The sequence below is a fragment of the Rhinatrema bivittatum genome, chromosome 2, assembly GCF_901001135.1.
Source record: "Rhinatrema bivittatum chromosome 2, aRhiBiv1.1, whole genome shotgun sequence".
Classification (NCBI taxonomy): domain Eukaryota; kingdom Metazoa; phylum Chordata; class Amphibia; order Gymnophiona; family Rhinatrematidae; genus Rhinatrema; species Rhinatrema bivittatum.
In genome coordinates, this window is record NC_042616.1 from 554,589,272 (window position 1) to 554,610,179 (window position 20,908).

The window sequence follows — 20,908 nt, forward strand, 5'->3', positions numbered from 1 at the left end:
AGCTCAGCTGTATCCACATGTTTATTTACGCCCTCAAAAAAAGACTTCCCTGGGCTTTGTCCATTAAACTATATCCATCTATATGTTCATGAGTTTTGCTGCTTGTTACGGCTTCCTCATCCCTAAGTGCCCCTTTTATCCCTTGGTCATGCATAATAACTAGCTCATCAATAATACATGCATAACTAGCACTTCAATAGTACACATAACTAGAGATGTGAATCGGAACCGGAATCGGTTCTGATTCCAGTTCCGAGTCACATCGTGGTTTTTTTTTTTCGACCGGCCCGATTGCGGTTTTGTTTATCGGCTGCGCCCGAGCCGATAAACAAAAAACCCACCCTGACCCTTTAAAACTAATTCCTTAGCTTCCTCCACCCTCCCGACCCCCCCAAAAAACTTTTTACAGGTACCTGGTGGTCCAGTGGGGGTCCTGGGAGCAATCTCCCGCTCTCGGGCCATCGGCTGCCACTAATCAAAATGGCGCCAATGGCCCTTTGCCCTTACCATGTGACAGGGTAACTGTGCCATTGGCCGGCCCCTGTCACATGGTAGGAGCACTGGACAGCCGGCACCATTTTTAAAGATGGCACCGGCCGTCCACTGGATGGCCCGTGCCATTTTTAAAGATGGTGCCGGCCATCCACTGGATGGCCCGTGCCGTTTTTAAAGATGGCGCTGGCCATCCCGTGCTCCTACCATGTGACAGGGGCTGGCCAATGGCACGGTTACCCTGTCACATGGTAAGGGCAAAGGGCCATCGGCGCCATTTTTATTAGTGGCAGCCGACGGCCCGAGAGCAGGAGATCGCTCCTGGGGCCCACTGGACCACCAGGTAATTTTAAAATGTTTTTTGGGGGGTCGGGAGGGTGGTGGAGGCTAAGGGAGCAGTTTTAAAGGGTTGGGGTGGGTTTTTTGTTTATCGGCCGACAGCCCGAGAGCAAGAGAACGCTCCCGGGACCCCCGTTGGACCACCAGGTAATTTAAAAACATTTTTTGGGGGGTCGGGAGGGTGGTGGAAGCTATGGGAGCAGTTTTAAAGGGTCAGGGTGGGTTTTTTGTTTATCGGATCGGGCGCAGCCGATTAAAAAAAAAAAAAACGATTGGGCCGGACAAAAAAAAAATGCACGATTTGAACCAGAACCAAACCGATTCCGGTTCCGATTCACATCTCTAGCAGTTACTATCCTTAAGAGAAACATGGGGATAACTTGCATGGAGCAGCAGTTACTACCTTGGGATGCTTGCTGGGCAGACTAGATGGACCATTTTGGTCTTTTTCTGCTGTCAATTACTGTGTTACTATGTTACTATGTTACTATTGAAAGGAGTTCTTGAAGTGCATTTTTCTAATTCTTTGTTTATTTGGATCTCTCTTTTGTAAGATGTGCACCTAATAATCCTGATCTCTACCCAGAAATAGATATGTTTTATAGGCATTTATTGTTGGAATTTGGGGGATAGATTAAATTATGTAAGAATATGCAAACATTTTCTATTGGTTACATTAAATCCCTGGAGATAATAGCCTGTTCAGGAGATTATACTCCTATGATTAAGATTTACCAAAATATCTAGGCTATAACAGCTTGTTAAATTATGATACCTCAAAATACAAAATACCCATATGCATGCTTTAAGTTTGTATTACAAAACAATATATTCAAAAATTGATGGTAGACATTGCCTGCTCTGAGAAGCTGAAAAACTTCTCCATTATATAAAATGACTTTTAAACACTTTCAATTTAAAGGTAACCACAATGGTAATACACAAAATGAAGATAAATACTAGCCAGGTATTACATAAATTTTCACAAAATATGCATACATTTTGTGACATTTTATGTAACAGCTGGTATTTACCTTCTTTTTTTTTTTTTTTATAAACTATGATACCTACCATCCTGGACCACTGCAGTAGAATGTTTTGCTTACTTCTTTAGTCATCATTGTAATTGCTGCAGTAGGTTATAGAATATTACACAATGACAGTAAATGAGGTGACAGAGGTTGTTAAAGTATGATTATCTCAAATTGATGGTGTGCTTTCTCCTGAAGAGGAATCCTGCAACAGAAATAGTTATCTTTCCCTTCAGCCTTAGCAACACGAATACTAAATGAATTGTATGTTCACTGACATGTAGCCCTTTGACTAACAAAATTAAGAGATCTGAAAATAATTTCCCCTGATATATATTATCTCAAGCAATATATAAAGACAGAGAGTCGGGTACTCATATCATGGCTTCATGCCCCTGGACCCCTTCCCTCACCTTCCAATTCAGGCCATTGTGTTCCTCAACCTCCTAATAGAGAAAACTCCCACCAGGGTTCGGAAGACCCTGAGATATTAAGGGCAGCGATCTGGGGTGGGGGGTGGGGTAGAAGCACCCAGAACCTTACATCCTGCAGAACATGCAGAAGCTAAGGCAAATGAAGGAGCAGAACACCCTGGACACAGGTAATGTGGCAGGCCTCAATGACGCAGTGATTGCAAGTGAGCCCAACTCCACAGTCTGCCAGAGGGAGATTACTGGATAGAAAGTGAAATGTGCAGGAACCATCCTGGACATCGTATCCCTCAGAGGATGGTTTGGAGATGAGGCAGAATGAAGATAGACCACACTGGGGGAGGGCAAAGTCTGATTTTATCACATATCAAGCCAGCTACAGGGCATTACTTTGAGAGTTTTGGGTCTTACTTTAGGGCTTGTTAGATTTCAGGTGGATGTACCTTTTTCCTTAGGGGCAGCTCACTAAAGGGCAATGCTGGACATAGTCAATGTATTTAGTCTAGTTTAGTTTATTTATTTCACTAAATATACTGCTTTTCCAGCTAAATCAAACCAGTTTACAATAAAAGCCAAAAATCAAACTATATTTTAAAAAATCATCATATAACTAAAAAATTAGATATACGAACAGTACATATTGCCCTAATACACTAAATAAAATAAACATATAAATACCATAAATCTGAACTAATAAAGCAATAATGGCCTAAATATCCAATTCTAAAAACTAATACACATTTTCAGACAACATTGCATATCTACAACAATCAGGGCCAGCAGAAACATTTGGCGGGGTAGGGCACCGAAAGTGGGAGGTGCAGCAGAATAGCCAGTAAGGTCAGCAGTTTTAAAAGGGCTGACGAGATGAGAAATGCCGTGGGTGATCCAGAGTTGGAGGGCTTTTTCTGTTTTTGGGTATGTAATAGGGATGTGCAGCAGGGACGGATTTGTCCCATTCGGTATTTGTATTCGTGGGAAGGCAAATCCATTGCATCCATTCTTGGGGGACCCCGATCCATTCATTAGTTACGTATGTATTTGTTTCCCAAAAAAAACCCCATCCCAACCCTTTAAATTTAATTAACTACAACTCCCCACCCTCCTGACCCCCCCAAGACTTACCAAAACTTCTTGGTGGTCCAGCGGAGGTCCTGGCACGATCTCCTGCACTCGGGCTGTCGGCTGCCGGTATTCAAAATGGCGCCAATAGCCTTTGCCCTCACTATGTCATAGGGGCTACCGGTGCCATTGGTCGGCCCCTGTCACATGGTAGGAGCAATGGACTCCTGACCCCCCCCCCCCCAAGACTTACCAAAAGTCCCTGGTGTTCCAGCAGGGGTCCTGGAGCGATCTCCTGCACTCGGGCCGTTGGCTGCCAGTATTCAAAATTGTGCCGATAGCCTTTGCCCTTACTATGTCACAGGGGCTGAAGAGATCACTCCAGGACCGCCGTTGGACCACCAGGGACAACCAAGATGGACAACCAACCACCAGGGGCAACCAACATGAGTTGGGTTAATATTATATGGATTAATCTCATATGGATTGCTCTCTGGCATCCTTTATTTTTAGCCACTATGGTGATTCTAGCCAGACTTTGATGTGTTACACTGTCTCAAAGTACTCTTTAATTTGTTGCAATGTTTTTAATCCTGAGTAGGATAGTTTAATTTATTTTTTATACATTTGCAGCATGCTCAGAGGAGCTGAACTGCTGTATGGAGACAACCACCGGCATCAAAAGTGATAGGTATTTACACATTAAAATTAATAAATTATTTTTAATAGACTGCACCAGTTCATTTGATTTAATATACAAGCATATATACAATTTTACACACACAGATATAAGGTGTTTTATTAGGAAGGAATGTCACAATTCATTACTTATTTAATATATCAGATTGTTTATGTGTTTCTTGTCACTGAGTGTTGTTATATTTTTTGTTGATTACTGTCTTGTATATTTTGATTTTATATTATTTCTTATGATTTTATTATGTTTATATGGTGTATGTTTTTATTTGTATTTAAATGTTTTTATATGAATTATATCTGTTTTGTTCTGATAGCCCCTGAAGCAGCTCAAAGGAACAAAACTTGGCCGTAGTCGGGCTTTTTATGATGTTCTGTGCAGAATAAAGAACTCCTGGTGTTCACTGATCCTTTTGTTTTAGTCGCTACTGCAGTATTGGATTGGTTTCCGGTTTGCTTTTTTTGGACCGTCCCCCTTGTGGGCGCCATGCGTGCACTAAGAAAGTGGGCGCTGAAAAGTCAGCGCCTGCTTTCCGCAAATTTTATTGCATTAGTCCCAATGTAATTTATTTTAGAGCCTAGGTTCATATTCCATACCAGGATGACTTTGCTTTCTGTTTGCATGGTCTAGGCTCCATCCCTCATAAATTTTGCATAAGAAACCAAAGAACATAACATGATATGCTGTACTGGTGAGACTATGGGTCCATCAAGTCCAGTATCCTCTTCCCAACAGGGGCCAATACAAGTCTCAAGTACCTGGCAAGTACCAAACATTAAATATATCCCTTGCTACTAATGACGGAAAAAAATCATGGCTATTCCCTATTCATTAATAGCAGTTTTGGACTACTTCTCCAGGAACATATCCAAGCTTCTGAGAGTCTTGGGTCTGTGCTTAGCCCTGTTATGGCAGCTGGGCTTCAAGGCCCACAATTCTAAGCTGGAGATCTTATTGTAGATAGCATCTGGGTGTAGTAGGGGACCATGCTGCCACCACAAGAAGAAGGTCAGTTGGGAACAGAAGAATTTGTAGGCAATGAAGCTGCAGCTATATTAACAAAAAGATGCTGGAACTTCCATGCAGGATGGGCAGCAGCAAGGGAATTCCTGCAGGGCAACTTGCACAACTGTAATTGGTGAGGTCTTGATGAGCATCATCACCCAGCCCAAAGGATTGAACAACATGCAGATGAGCGAGTGTGCGCATTTTGTGATACCTAGGATCAAAGTGAGGCTGAGTATATCACAAAGGCCTGGAAAGAAAGATAAGATGAAATGCAGAGGATGGAGAAAGGAATACAGTTCTGATTTAAAGAATGATTTACTGTTCACATTCTTATTTTCAGATTCAGTTATAATGCATTTCTGTAATTAGCTTAAGAGAGACCAGAATTTCTTTTTTTAAAATATGTCAGTAGGATTGTTAATCTTTTTTTCTATATTTAAGTGGACTAACATAGCAACTATAATTCTTTTTTCATAGGTAGAGAAGCACAAACATGGCAGCCATACCTCTGGCAACGTGGTGTTACGTGACTGATATAGTACCTCATGATTTTGGCATTTTTCCTCCACAAACAAGCCCAGAAGAAAAATACAGAATGTAAATACAGTTCTCACTATGAATTAAAATAGTTAGTATTCTCAGAACATCTTCCACAGGTTATTGTCAAAAAAAAATTGTGGCAGCCATGTGCATGCCTGGCAGCACTCCAGTATTCCAGAATGTACCTAGTTGAGAACGCAGGTGCAAAGAGCACTGAACTTGTAAAAGTGCCCTGTAAGATTCATTAGCAGAAGTGTACAAATATGGAACTTTTCCCCAGGACTGTGTTCAGTGCATGAAAAGTTTGCTATTTATTTTATTAGCCTGTACAGTGAAATTCATTTCTATTGCATTATTATGACTTCCCCTACAATGTAGAAAATACCTGACTGAAAAATAAAATGACAGCACTTATTTGAATGCAGCAAATTATGAATTTTGTCTTTTTTTTTTTTCATTTTCTTGGGTTTCTATGGTCATTGATAATTTAACTCCAATAAACCCCACTTCTGAGTAAATACTTGGAATATGGATATGGGTCTGGGAATGCAATTCTGGATCACACTTTCTTAAGCTATGTCTAAATACTATAAATGCAATGAACCAAGTGATTTATGTAGCTAAAATGTTTACCTGTGAAAAGATGTGGGCTGATTATTGGGCCCCACCCCCATGAGTAAGAGCGTGCACACTGGCATAGTGTGCAGGCTTTTATTGATGGAGAAAAGTGGGCAGAATTGGGTCATGGGAGGGAAATTATGCTCTGAAATTGCATTATCTATTTTAGGGCATCATTTACAGTGCATACTTTTCTGCTTGCTTCAGTTCAGGCATGAACATATGTGAGTACTTTGTTCCTGCATTCTCCTTGCCAATCAGATTTTCAAAGGGAAACTCCACAGAGAATATTGATCCATGGGGCAACCACACATCTTGAATACCGTGTGCAGTTCTGGTTGCCCCATTTCAGAAAAAAAGCAGAACAGAACTAGAAAAAGTGCAGAGAAGGGCAACAGAAATTGTAAAGGGGATACAACGGCTCCCCTATGATGAGATGCTACACAGGTTAGGGCTTTTCAGATTGGAAAAGAGGAAGCTAAGCAGAAACACGTTAGATGCTTATAAAATTATGAATGGGGTGGAAACACTAATAAAAGATGGTTATTTAACCTTTCAAATGCTAAAACAAGGGAACATTCCATGAAACAAATAATTGACAGATTTTCACCTTGTGTGCACTTAATAAGTGGAATATGTTACCAAAGGATATGGTCAAAACGTATAGCATAGCAGAGTTTAAAAGAGGTTTAGACAAGTTTCTAGCATAAAAATACATTATTAGCCAGACAGATTAGGGAAAGCTTATTTATTTTAAACACATTTAGTATGAACATATCCAAAATGTTCAGGGTGGATAATAAATAGAATGCTCATAAAATCATAGGTCATCAATAACATCAGACAATAAAATTACATATCAAAAATAATAAGAATACAAAGATACAAAACAGCAAATGTAAAATATATAAAATGCACAAATTATATAGATAAAATAATATGCCTTTGGAACCTGCCTAAGAATACAGAATGGATACAAAAAGATTCAATATACCTAAGGAGACAACCAACTCTCTATTTCTGGTACATCATCACAAACTTTCTTACTGAATATCATCAAATGCCATTAGAAAAATAATGAGTTTTTAATGTCTTTTTAAATACCAACATATAAGTTAGGGATCTAATTGCATCAGGAAATTCATTCCATAGGTGGGGGCCAATCACCAAAAAGGCAACATCTTTTGCTTCAATTATATGAACTGTTCTGAAAGATGGGACTTCTAGCAAGCATCGATTCACAGAACAAAGTGAGTGGGGTAGAACTTAACATTTTAAAATAACGTGGGCCCAGGGGGAAACATTAAAATGCAATCATTTAAAAACTAGCAAAACAATTTTTAATTTTATGCACCACGATATTGGGAGCTAATGAAGGGAAAATAATGAGGAGGATATATGATCTCAAAGACTTTTCCTGGTTAACAGTCTCGCTGCAGAGTTCTGTATCAGTTGGAGGGCTTTAAGAGAGTTTGCAGAAAGGCCAACAAATAAGGAATTACTGTAGTTCAGACTATTAAGTGCTAAAGTTTGTAGAACAGTTCTAAAATCATAAGCAAGCAGTGACGGATGGATTTTAAAAAGTCTGCACGCATAAATCCCTTGGTTTACGTGCGTGGCTGGGCCTTGCACATGCCAGGCAAATTTTCAAAGGGTCCCAGCCACGTGCGTAAACCCCAGTACATACACAAATGCCAGGCCTCGTCAAAGGGGCGGGCCGGGGGGGGGGGAGAGAAGTCTGGGCGAGGAGGGGCTGGGAGGGACGGAGGTGGCTGGGACAATGGCTGGCTGCTGTCCCGGGGATGCACGTGCTGGCAGCCGGCCAGCGCTCGTAAATTACTTCTGCTTCCGAGGAGCAGCAAGTAATAAAATAAAAAAATTCAGGGCAGGTAGGTTAGTTTTAGGGAATGGGGAGGAGAGGGGAAGGGGAAGGAAGGTTAGGTAGGGGGTTAGGGAAGTTCCCTCCCAGTCCGCTCCTTAACCGGAGAGAACTGGGGAAGGCCCGATTGCATCGCCGCACGGAGTTTGCAAAAGTACAGCCGCCCTGCGAGCGCCGCATGCACAAGCGTTCACAGATTATAAAATCCGGTGCATATTTGTGCGTAGCCACTCAGTTTAAGAACATGAGCACGCTCGCATGTTATAAAATCGGCGTGTCCATGTGGTCGCGCCGGGAACTATGTGCACATGGACGCGTGCACACATGTTATAAAATCTACCCCTAAAGGCTTTAAATATCTAGGCAGTTTAAATTTTGAATTGGATGACTTGACAAGAGAACTAATATAGAAACATAGAAATGGTGGCAGAAAAGGACCAAATGGCCCATCCAGTCTGCCCAGTAAGCTTATGGTAATATCTGCTGTACCGTGTAGGTTACCCCATGCTTATCAGTTTTCCACATTGTAAACGTCAGGGCCCTTGGTTACTCTATGAATCCAATTCCCCTTTTCCCCCTGCCATTGAAGCAGAGAGCAATTATGAAGTTGTATCAATTCAACAGTATTAAGGCTTATTGGTTAAGAGTAATAACCGATGCACCAGAAAGTTACTCCATGCACTCTTTTCTTCATTTCTATCCTTTAGCCTTTAGGGATCCACAGTATTTATCCTGTGCCCTTTTGAATTCTTTCACTATATTGGTTTTCACTGCCTCCTCTGGAAGGGCTTTCCAGGCATCCACCATCCTCTCTGTGAAGAAATATTTTCTGACGTTGGTTCTGAGATGTCCTCCCAGGAGTTTCATTTTGTGACCCCTAGTTTACTGATTTCTATCCAACAGAAAAGGTTTGATGTTTATATATCATTAAAACTTTCAGCTATCTGAAGGGCTGTATCATATTACCCTTGTGCCTCCTCTCTTCCAGAATATACATATTCATATCCTTCAGTCTCTCCTCGTAGGTTTTCTGGTACTGACCCCACAGCATTTTGGTAGCCCTTCTCTGTACCACCTCCATCCTGTTTCTATCCCCTTTGAGATAAAAGCTTTAGAACTGAACGCAATACTCCAGGTGAGGCCTCACCAAGGACCTGTACAAAGGCATAACCACCACCATTTTCTTACTGGTTATTCCTCTCTCTATGCAGCCCAGCATTCTTCTGGCCTTGACACATTGCTTCACCATCTTCAGATCGCCAGAAACTATTATTTATTTGTTTGTTTGTTTATTTATTTATTTATTTATTTAACTCTTTTATATACCGACCTTCATGAAAGATATATCAAATCGGTTTACACAGAACAGGGGTATTAATACATTTACGGTAAACGAGAAGCACAAAGTTACAAAAAACAAGGTGTTATGGAACTTGGGACTGAGAGAGCATAAAACAAAAGGATTAAATAATTTTATAAGCTTAAAAAAGCGTACTAGGAGTGCCATGGACCAAGTGGAGTGCAATCTAAAAGATATTACACAGGTAGATAGGAAACATATGTGCAACGAGAACTTATATACAGCAAAGGGGGTGCCACGGGGCAGGGCCTTGGTAATACTGAAGGGGGATTAATAAAAAGGAAAGGTGTAGTGACTGTCCCGTCACTGGGAATTAGGAGGGGGGGGAAGGGGGGATCATGAGGGGATCATGAGGGATCATCCCAAGATCCCGCTCTTGCTCTGTGCACATCAGCCCCCACACATCTCATACTACTCTTTTGGATTACTGCATCCCAGATGAATGACTCTGCACTTCTTGGCATTGAACCCCAGCTGCCAAATCATCATAAAAACATAAGAACATAAGAACATGCCATACTGGGTCAGACCAAGAGTCCATCAAGCCCAGCATCCTGTTTCCAACAGTGGCCAATCCAGGCCATAAGAACCTGGCAAGTACCCAAAAACTAAGTCTTTTCCATGTTACTATTGCTAATCACTTTTCATTCTCTCTATTTCTTCACATGTGTCCACTTTGTTGCAGATCTTGGTATCATACGCAATTAGACAAACTTTACCTTCTATCCCTTCTGCAATGTTGCTCATGAAGGTATTGAACATAACCAGTCCCAATACTGATCCCTGTGGCACTCCATTTAACATAGCTCTCTCTCTCTGAGCAGGTTCCATTAACCATTACAAGATCAGTCAACCAGTTTGTAATCCACTCCACCACCTTGGCACTCATAAGAACATAAGAACATAAGAAAATGCCATACTGGGTCAGACCAAGGGTCCATCAAGCCCAGCATCCTGTTTCCAACAGTGACCAATCCAGGCCATAAGAACCTGGCAAGTACCCAAAAACTAAGTCTATTCCATGTAACCATTGCTAATGGCAGTGGCTATTCTCTAAGTGAACTTAATAGCAGGTAATGGACTTCTCCTCCAAGAACTTATCCAATCCTTTTTTAAACACAGCTATACTAACTGCACGAACCACATTCTCTGGCAACAAATTCCAGAGTTTAATTGTGCGCTGAGTAACTCCAAATCTTCTCATTTTGTTCACAAGCCTCCTGGTTCACAAGCCTCCTGGTTTCAAAAGCTTTGCTGAAATCCAAATAGATGACATCATGTGCTTTTCCTCAACCCAATTCTCTAGTCATCCAATCAAAAAATCTATCAGATTTGTCTGACAGGACCTTCCTCTGGTGATTCCATGCTGCCTCAGGTTCAGCAAATTACTGGATTGTTGATAGTTCAATATGGAAGAATAGATGATTGGGAGAACTACAGACCACTATCCAACTTACCATTTATCACAAAAGTTATGGAAAAAGTTGTTGTTGCGCCCGTCGGTCGCAGATGGATGTGACCTCTCATGCTCACCTCTTTTTTACCTGCACCGTCAATCATTGGAAAAATGGCCAACGTCAGCTTCCCTGGCGTCCCTGGGACAGCATGGGCACTGCCGACCACCATCTTACTTCCGGCATCACCTAGGCGTGCGTGCAGGGCCTCCTTATGAATATGTCAAGGCGGGAACCTCAGGGGTATCCCCTCCTGATGATGTCAATACCACTCGTGTACTTATAATGATTGGCCCATTGCTAAGATGAGTTAGCAAGGAGTTCTCTCACTTGTTAAATCCGCTCTAACTTAGATCTTCTGTTCCAGACTCTCCTCCTGGCATTCGGATGCTCTGAGTACCTGCTCCTCGGGGGAACTTCTGTGTCTTGGCTATCTGCTCTTTGGAGGGCCCTCCTGCCTGGGACTTCCTGACCCGATCCTCAGGTATCTCTGCTGGGACTTCCTTGTGTGAGTACATTCTCCAACTTCTATCAACTTTACTGAAGATTCCATGGCGTACCCCGTCCTCGGGCCACTACCATTTTTCAGCCTGTCTATGCTACTCTATCTGTGTCTCAGGATATTACACCATCCAGACAAGGTCTATGGCCTGATTCCTGTATCACTGACCTCTGCCTCCTTGGCATCTATAGTACAACTTCCTCGGCATATACCCTGTGCTGTGGGCCACTGCCTGATCTGCACTCAGAGGTATTTACATCAGCCTCCAGGAATCCCCGGGTATACCCCACGCTGTGAGCCACTACTGGACCTTCAGATTTACATCATCATCCTGGCTACTGTATTTGCTCTAAGACCGTGTTTATTACATTTCCCGCTCCTCAGGTTATGTACTATATTCTCTCCTTAATAAAGTCTCCTTAATAAAGTCTCTCTCACAGCTGTGTCCTACATCGCTGAGACCTCACCCACTGACGGTGAGGCCCATGGGGCTCCTCCCTGTGGGCAGAGACATCTCTCACCTCGGCCCGAGGTTCACTAATTCATCAAAACCACAACAGCTGTATTATTGCAATTGGAAAATCACCTAGAAGATAATGACATTCTATACCCAAACCAATTTGGATTCAGAAAAGATCGTTCGACAGAAACTCTACTCTTATCTCTGATTGACCATGTGCTAAAAGGGTTTAATAATGATGATTCCTACATCTTGGCACCATTAGATTTAACACCAGCATTCAACATGATTGACCATACTCTGCTATGCCATCAAATGAAAAAAAAAATTAAAATAGATGGACGTGTACTCAAATGGTTTTCCTCCTTCCTGGCTGATAGGACTTTCCAAGTAAAACTGGGCAACTACTTATCTGACACATTCCCAATATATACAGGTGTCCCTCAAGGCTCTGCATTCTCAGCAACACACTTCAACATCTATATGTGCCCTCTATCAGGCCGATACAGTACACTGTTAACCTGCCATTGGACGCGCGTTTTCCCTTACCCCTTATTCAGTAAGGGGCGGAAAATGCGCGTCCAACCCGCTGAACCTAATAGCGCCCTCAACATGCAAATGCATGTTGATGGCCCTATTAGGTATTCAAGCGTGATTCAGAAAGTAAAATGTGCAGCCAAGCCGCACATTTTATTTTCAGAAATTAGCGCCTACCCAAAGGTGGGCGCTAATTTCTTCCGGCACCGGGAAAGTGCACCCTCCGACTTAATATCATGGCGATATTAAGTCGGAGGTCCCGAAGAGTAAAAAAAGTTGAAAAAAAAGAAAAAAAAATTGGAAGTCGGCCGGCGGCTGTTGGGTCGAGAACCAATGCCGGCAAAATTGAGCGTCGGCTGTCAAAACCACTGACAGCCGCCACTCCTGTCAAAAAGGAGGCGCTAGGGACGCGCTAGTGTCCCTAGTGCCTCCTTTTGCCCATTTCTACCGCTGGGCCTCATTTGAATACTGTATTGCGCGCACAGGCGAGTGGCCTGTGCACGCTGGGAGTGCCAAAAACAGCTGACACATCAAGTAAAACCATTACTGTTGTGTGCCCCATCTGCATCCGGCCCACGCATGGGCCTGCTCACCTCTCTGGCTCCTCTGCAGGTCCCAGGTCGGCCTCCCTAGTGGCAGCTGCAAGCTCTTCCAGGCCTCGGCGTCCCGCGGTGACGGTCACCGGTCCTTCCACTGCTCACCAGGCCTCACGCCGGAGCTCGGCGTCCTCTTTGGTGTTGGCCATGCCCCTACGCGTGCATGCACGGACCGCCCAGCCTCTTGTAGGGTCAGGGGCGGGTCCTAGCTCTGTGGCGCACCCTGATTGAAGGAACTACTTAAGGAATTTCCTGCCTGCACTTCCTTGCCTTGGCAATTGGGTCAGCTTTGTGCTAGATTGTCACTTGTGCTAAGCTTTGTTCCAGTCTCATTCCAGTCTTGTTCCAGTCTCATTCCAGCCTTGTTCCAAGATCCTTCTGTTCCAGCTTTGTTCCTGCACCCTACTGTTCCAGTGTCCCTCTGTCCCTGTGTTCATCTGTCATCTCCCCAGGTAGTACCTTCAGACTGTCTCTCTGGTACTGACCTCGGCCTGATCCTTGACCCCTCTGCCTGCTGCCTGCCTTCTGACCTTGGCTTGTTCCTTGACTATTCTGCCTGCTACCTGCCTATTGTCCTCGGCCTGCCTGTGACCTTCTCTGATCTCCGGAACCTGACCTCTGCATTGTTGACCATTGCTCAGACTGATCCCCGGATATTGACCTCTGCCTGTTTGACTAAGTCTCCTGATTCTGGCTCTGTCCCTTGCCTTGTCATCGCCTACACTGTTCTGGTCTTCCTTGCTCCATCTGACCTCCAGACTCGAACCCGATAGTGCTCCTCTCCTGTCTGTGGGCACGCCTGTCTATCATCTCCCCAGAAGACCCTGTGAGGCCTACCTAATTCCAAGCGGCCTGGGTCCCTACGGGCTCCACCCAGGGGGACCATGGGCTTCCAGTGATGAAGCTCATCCTAGCCTCTGTATCCTCCAATGCTCTGTCCCCCCCGGGGGCAGGTGCTTCCTGGTCCCTACCAGGGAGCCGTTCTCTGCTGCTCCAGGACAAGGGTCCACCCCTGAGCTTAACAATTTCATAACATGGTTGAATCACATCTGATCATGTCAATATTGGAAAGAAGTAAAATGTCTGTGCTACACATTTTTTGAAATCCAAATTGAAATTGGTTGAAAATATCCTGCTGAGATAGAAAACCCTCTAGTTGTGAAAAAAACTGATTCAATAATCTTCGCTAAAAAAAAGTAGCAAGGAAATCGGACAATAGTTATCCTGCAGTAAAGGGTCCAGAGTATCATTTTTTAACAGGTGCGAACAGAAGCTTTTATCAATTATCAGTAGACATGTGGCCATCCGAAAGGGAAATATTAATAATCTTAGCTATATGAGGCACTACATCTTGACAGAGGATCATTACTAAACAAATTGAAAAATTATTAAGAGGGTAATAAGCCGTATTCACTTCTGCAACAATATTTTCTACTTCAATGGTGGAAACTTCTGCAAACATATCCCAAAGAATAGGAGTATCTGGCAAATTCAACAAAGGATCAACATTTTGAAATTTACTATTAATCTCATGAACTTTTGTTTCCAAAAAAAAATGGCAAAATTTTTACATTCTGCTTGAACTAAAAGAGATTCAATAGCATTAATAGTAGAATGATCAACTATAATCTTTTTAACAATCTGGAACAATTCTCTACAATTATTACCCACAGAGTTCATCTTTTTTGAGCAATAATGTTTCTTGACTAGATCACAGCATATTTATAAGAATTTAAACAGGTAAGGTAAGATTCTAACCTGAGATCAGTTATAGAGTTCCGCCAATGGCTCTCTGCTCTTCGAAATGCCTGTTTATGTTCTCTAACTGAAGAAGTGTATCAGAGTAATTATTTTTCCACTTTGGGTATATTAAGATGTTCAAGTGCTAGTTCATTATAGACATTTGCTAAGATATCTAGAAAGAATGATACTGCATTGCTAGAGGTAGGGGGGAAAAATCACCTGGGTAACAAGTGGTCCCTGAAAAGACTAGAGTCATTGTTCTTCCGTGTCAAAAAAGGTAACTTACCTTCACGTACATCATGTACAGCAGCAAGAATTGATAGTTTATAGGAAAGTTAACTGTAATCAGACCAGGGCAGTTCTTGAAAAGATGCAAAAAGGAAAGGACTGACATATAAAAGTAGGCGGCAAATAAAATCAGATCAAGCATGTGTCCTAGTCTGTGAGAAGGTTCATTGACTACAAGGGACCAACTAAGCACAGCTATCACCTCAGAAAAAGCACTCACAGAGATGTGCAATTGATTAGAATCTAGATGTAAATTAGTATCTCCACAAACTATCCTATTTAAAGAATCTGCAGGGGCACACATCAGAAACTCAATTACTGGGGAAGGGTTGCTCATCCAAGAACCAGGTAGGCAGTAGAATAAACATTTTTTTATCAACTGGGATTTTAGGAGCAATACTTCAAAAGGGGGAGTTATATCATAGGGCATTTAAAAAAAACAAAACTAACAAATTCTTATAAAAAAAATCAAGAGTCTCCTACCCTGGCATTTAGAACAAGGTTTAGATACCCTGGGAATGGGAAATAAGAAATAGATCTACATTTTGAGATCTGCTGGTCACTTGTGATGTAAATTGGATACTGTTGGAGACCGAATGCTGTGCTCAGTGAGCTTGGACTGACATAGCATAGTATTCCTTGTGTTCTTATGCTAGTGTTGCATTCCATTTGTAGCAGATTTTCAGGACATGTCAAAGATGCACAAGGATCATGGAAGAGTATTATTAGGGGATTCATATACTCCATGAATATGCACACACAAGTAAACATTAAATAAATGTCAGAAGAACATGAAGATTCTGACAGTGTAGCAGGTTTTTTGATCCACATATTGCACAAACCACAAATATGTGCATGCTATTGTCCCCAACCACCACCCCACCCCAATTTTTTTTCTGCTTTCCATCCTATCCATGCTACATTTTAAGGATATATCAGGGGGGTCACAAGGATTCAGTCATTCCAAGGGCATAGGATGACTGCTGAAGTTGGTGGTGCATCAGAAAATGTGTTGCTGCCATGTGACTGACTCTCTATACTGCCTCTCCAGCCTGACCTCATCAACAAAAGGCAAGCCTGAAATATGTTCTTTGATATGCTAACATGTGCAACATTAATCCAGCCTTCGATGATGATGATGATGACAGTCTGGGAGAGATAGTTCAGACTGTCTGCAGCTCAGAGTAGGATCAGAGCTTTACTTTATTGATAATTGGTACCAGCAATTAGGAATGGTTCAAGGTAATCTGCTGGGGATGGAATGACATGGCTCTACCCCCTCACCTCTGCTAAAGTAACAAAAGGAATATATATTTCCAAGAGAAAGGCCCTCACCAACTCACTATACAAAGAAAAACAAAAAATGAATTCTAGTGTCACTTCAGTAACAGCCACAAAAGCACCTTCTACTGCTAGAAAATTTGTGAAGTAAGTAATACAAAACCCTTCAAAAAAGAAACTCAGAATCTATATAGAAACCATAAAAAAACGAATTTGCAGAACTCAAACAGTAGCAACTGTACCTGGGAAGAGGTAGCACTGCACAAATTACTATAGGCTCTAGAACACCAATACTCTTTCTACTGAAAAACAGAACAAGGAAGATAATGCATGCCAGCAGAATCTCTCACCTCATTCACATACACAGAATACAAACTGACATTTATCAAATACAAAATAAAGCATGACAAATTAAGAATAGAAAAATGCAGACATAAACTGAAATGAAAATCCTAACAAGCCTGACCATGCATGCAATGCAACACCCGTGAAAAAGAAAGAGAAATGCATTCCTCCTGAACTGAACAAAATGCAAAGATATAAGAAATGCATATTCCCAAAGCTGACATATTTCACCTCTAAAAAGTGAAAATAACCTATTTTCTACCTTTGTTTTCTGCACATTTTATTTTTGTGATTGAGTTGTCCTGGTCTCTCGCTTCTCCATTCCACTTTCCAATTCTTCTCTCCTCCTGTCTTCTTCCCTTCCTTATCTACATTTGTCTCAGACATTGATCCTCCCCTTTCAACTTTTTCTCCATTTCTCTCTTCTTTGCCTATCTCATAGTTAGCTTGCCCTCTTCTTACTTCTCCTACCCTCCAGTCCTCTGTTTTCCTCTTTTCACATCTTACCTATCTATCAGTTTTTCATCTCCTACCCCAATCCCCTCTAGCCCTCCCATTTCTGCTATCTCTTACTCCTTTTCCAGCATCCTATTCCCCTGTCTTTCAACCATTCCCTATTCCCCTATTTCGAACAGTTTCTGTACTCACCCTATTCTCACCTACCTTCCTGTACCTCTCATTCCCTCATCAGCCCCCTGCTCCTTCCCTGTCACTCATTCCTTCCCTGGCCTCCAGCCAATTATTCTCTGTCTTATTCCCTATCAGTTCCTGTTACCTTTCTTTCACCACATCCCCAGTCCTATTCCCATACTCTATCACCCCTTTCTGTTACGAGCGCGGCCTTCGGCTACTGTTACGAACCGAGGGCTTGGTGGCCTTCGGTTACTGTTACAAGCATGGAGGCATGGTTGTTTCTTAAACAGGAGATGTGAGCCCTTGGACCATGGCACAACTCAAGGAGGAGCCCCAAGACACACCGCGGGAGGTGAGCTGGTGCAAGCATAGCTAACAAGGAGAAAGACAAGACTGGAGCGAAGACAAGGAGATGAGAGGTCTGACCCTCTACCGGACCTGCATGCCCCAGGATGACCAACAACGCAATGTTGATCAATGAACAGTCCTCCGATCGTTCCAAGTCCTTTCGGACCTGCCACTAGGTACCGGCAAAAGGCAGCAGGCCGGACAGATGGAGTCCTTGGAACATGAAAGACTTTGGACGAAGACTCAGGCGAGGACACTGTAGATGAAAACTCAGGCGAGGATACTGTAGATGCAGGCTCAAGAAAAGGATCAAGGCACTGTAGACGAAGGATCAAGGCATAGGATCAAAGTGCTGGGTCACGGACCATGCTGGGCTCGAAGCAGGCTCTAGGAGAGATAATGAAGGCTGATACTGGACATGGCGAAGATACTGAAGAGGCCTGAACCAGGGCGCGCCCTACACAGTCCACCTGCGGGACTGGTCGCAGACCATGCTGGAGTGGAGCAGGTTCGAACAGTCTTTGGCATGGACGGACGCAAATGCAAGGAACTCCGAAGAAGGGACAAGATACAAGCTCAGGATTCAGGATTCTCAAGGATTCAAAGACAACTCAGGATTCAAGACTTAGGACTCAAGCAGAAGTCTTCCGGAGGCTTGCACTGTGCAGGAGAATATGGCCTTGTACTGTGATGTGCCCTACACAGCCCACCCGTAGTCTGTTCGTGGACCATGACAACGGCACACCAGAAAAGTGGACATCAAGGAACCGAGGCAAGGAGGCAGAGGTAAAGGCAAAGGCATCAGGAAGGACATCAGATATCAAGAACATGAAGATATCTGGAAGCACGGTTGAAGGATATCAGGAACATGAAGACAAAGCCATCAAAGCAGGAGAAGACCACAGAGGACCTGGACCGGTAATGAAGCACAGACAACTGTGGAACCCGATCCAAAGGCCAGGAGTAACTGAAGAGGAGCCCTTTTATAGGGCAGACACAGGAAATGAAGACCAGCTGGATTTCGGTGGGGCCAGGAGCACTTCCTGCTACTGGCCCTTTAAATACATTAGAAAAAGTATGCGCCGGCGCCTAGGAAGGCCCAGAGAAGAAACAGCACCGCGGACAGTGGCAACCAGCCGCACAGGAAGAAACAGAGCAGGGAGGAGCAGGCAGGCTTCAGGACGGCCTCCTGCCATCCGACGAGGACCCCAGCAATGACGTCATGGCTCCATGCCGCAGAGAGGAGCTGGCTGGTGTGGCGTCCTGCGGGACTTGGCAGTAGATCAGGGCCACAACAAAGATGGCGCTGGCGGTGGCCCTGCCGTATGGGTCCTGGCGAGGGTGTCGGCAGAAGCGGCACTAGGCTGCACAAAAGGAAATCCCGGTGTGGCTCTCCCCGCCGCAGGGGTGGCATCAGCAGCGATGGCTCCTACCGCTAAATGAGGCATCGGCAGCGATGGCTACAGTCTGGACAATGGCGGTGAGTAGGTGGAGAGCCCTGCTCACAGTGAGTAGCTCAGCGGGCAGGAATCGTAACACTTTCATAGACCCATCCCTCTCCTCACACCCCTCCCCAGCACCCCGATACTTTTCCACTGCCTTTTACTTTCTCTCCAGGCCTCCAGGCCATTCACACCACGTTTCAGTTCTTCCCCACCCTTTACCTCCTTTCTCATACCCTTATCTCACACCCTAACTCATACTCCCCCAGCCAATCTAACATCTACATTAGTTTCCACCTGATTGCTAAGTCTCTGCTGCCTCCCAACTCTGTCAGAATTTCAGCTCTTCACCTTGCCCCAGTACAAAAGTCCCTGCTTTCCCTGACTCCCTGCTATTCCCTTGCTCTCCACCCCAGTACCTGTTCTCATTGAGTCCCCAAATTCTATTCTTCCTTTGATCTATCCCTCAATCCCTGCCTCCCATTTTTCCCATGCACTATCCCCGGTCCCTGATTCCCATATTCTTCTGTTGCTTCCCCAGTCCATGTTTCCCATTTTCCCCTGCTCGCTCCCTCAGTTCCATTCTTCCCCTGCACTTTCCCTTCTTTCCGCTGTCCTAACCACTACTTCTAAGTCATTATGCTGCAGCTTAAATATAGCCAACCATATGTTTTATATATATTTATTTCCAAACTATATCTCATACATTTTAACAAAAAGTGCTAAGTGCAATACATAATATCCCCGTTTAAAATCCCTTGCCCTGCAAATTTGTGATTACAAGTGCGTTTAGAAAGTAGTGGGAAACAGTGTCGTCGGTTTGAATATATCTGGTTGGTACGGTGTGTTTAAGGTGACGGTGCACAGGGTGGTTATCCCTGCCATAAAATAGATATTCTTTTTTAACTTTATGAAATGTATTCTTTTCTTAGTTGGAGAATTGATGGCTGTGTGCAATTGATATCCTCCCAATGAACTGGAGTTCAATATCACAATATGAACGCATGGATATTGATCAACACATATGAGGAAGACGTTGATAGAGGGTGTATGTGAACAATACAGAAATTCATCCCTGAAGAAGCCCTAAGGAAGGGGTGAAACGGGTGTCCCGTCGGGCATTATAACATTAGATATTACATTGTATAATTTGAATCACACATTGTGTTAATATCAGGGCAATAATGGTAGATACTTTGTATCTGGTATGACATTTAAGAGTTTGCTGTGTTTCAAAAACATTATAATGTGATACATGTTAATTAATAACAGATACTTGGTATCGGTAACAATAGTGAATGTCATTTTGAAAAATAATGTACTGTAACATTGGGGTTATACAGTGGGGGGTATTAGTATTGTTCATGTACTAGATGGTTTTTATAGTATGTGGTGGGATATGATGGTATGTATGGTGTGTATGTGAGTATGGTGTGGAGGATTTTAAACGGGGATATTATGTATTGCACTTAGCACTTTTTGTTAAAATGTATGAGATATAGTTTGGAAATAAATATATATAAAACATATGGTTGGCTTTAAATTGAGCCTAGTTCCTCTGGGTTAGTAATAATCGATGAGATTAACAGAGGATGCACTTTAGCATATAACCTGAGCAGCTTAAATATAGGCACCTCCTCCTTCCTGCAACCCCAAATCATTGTTTGAACCACAGCACTTTGAATGTATGAATGCCCCCAAGGTTCAAACTTCTGTTTGAACTGCATGGGCTAGATAGTTCAAAAAGAAGAAGTTTGAACCATGTGGGCCTCCATAGATTCAGAACCCAGTGGTTCAAGCAGGGGATGTTTTCATTGTGGGG

General features: G+C 43.2%; 1 protein-coding gene across 1 annotated transcript in view; it reads left to right on the forward strand.

Moving 5' to 3' along the window:
- LOC115085185 overlaps positions 1 to 6,018 on the forward strand; it is a 43,414-nt gene extending 37,396 nt beyond the window's left edge. The window contains exons 2-3 of the transcript XR_003854754.1: positions 3,989 to 4,046; positions 5,538 to 6,018. The gene's annotated coding sequence lies outside the window, so the exon portion shown is untranslated. The remainder of the gene's footprint in view (positions 1 to 3,988; positions 4,047 to 5,537) is intronic.
- Positions 6,019 to 20,908: the final 14,890 nt, after the last annotated feature.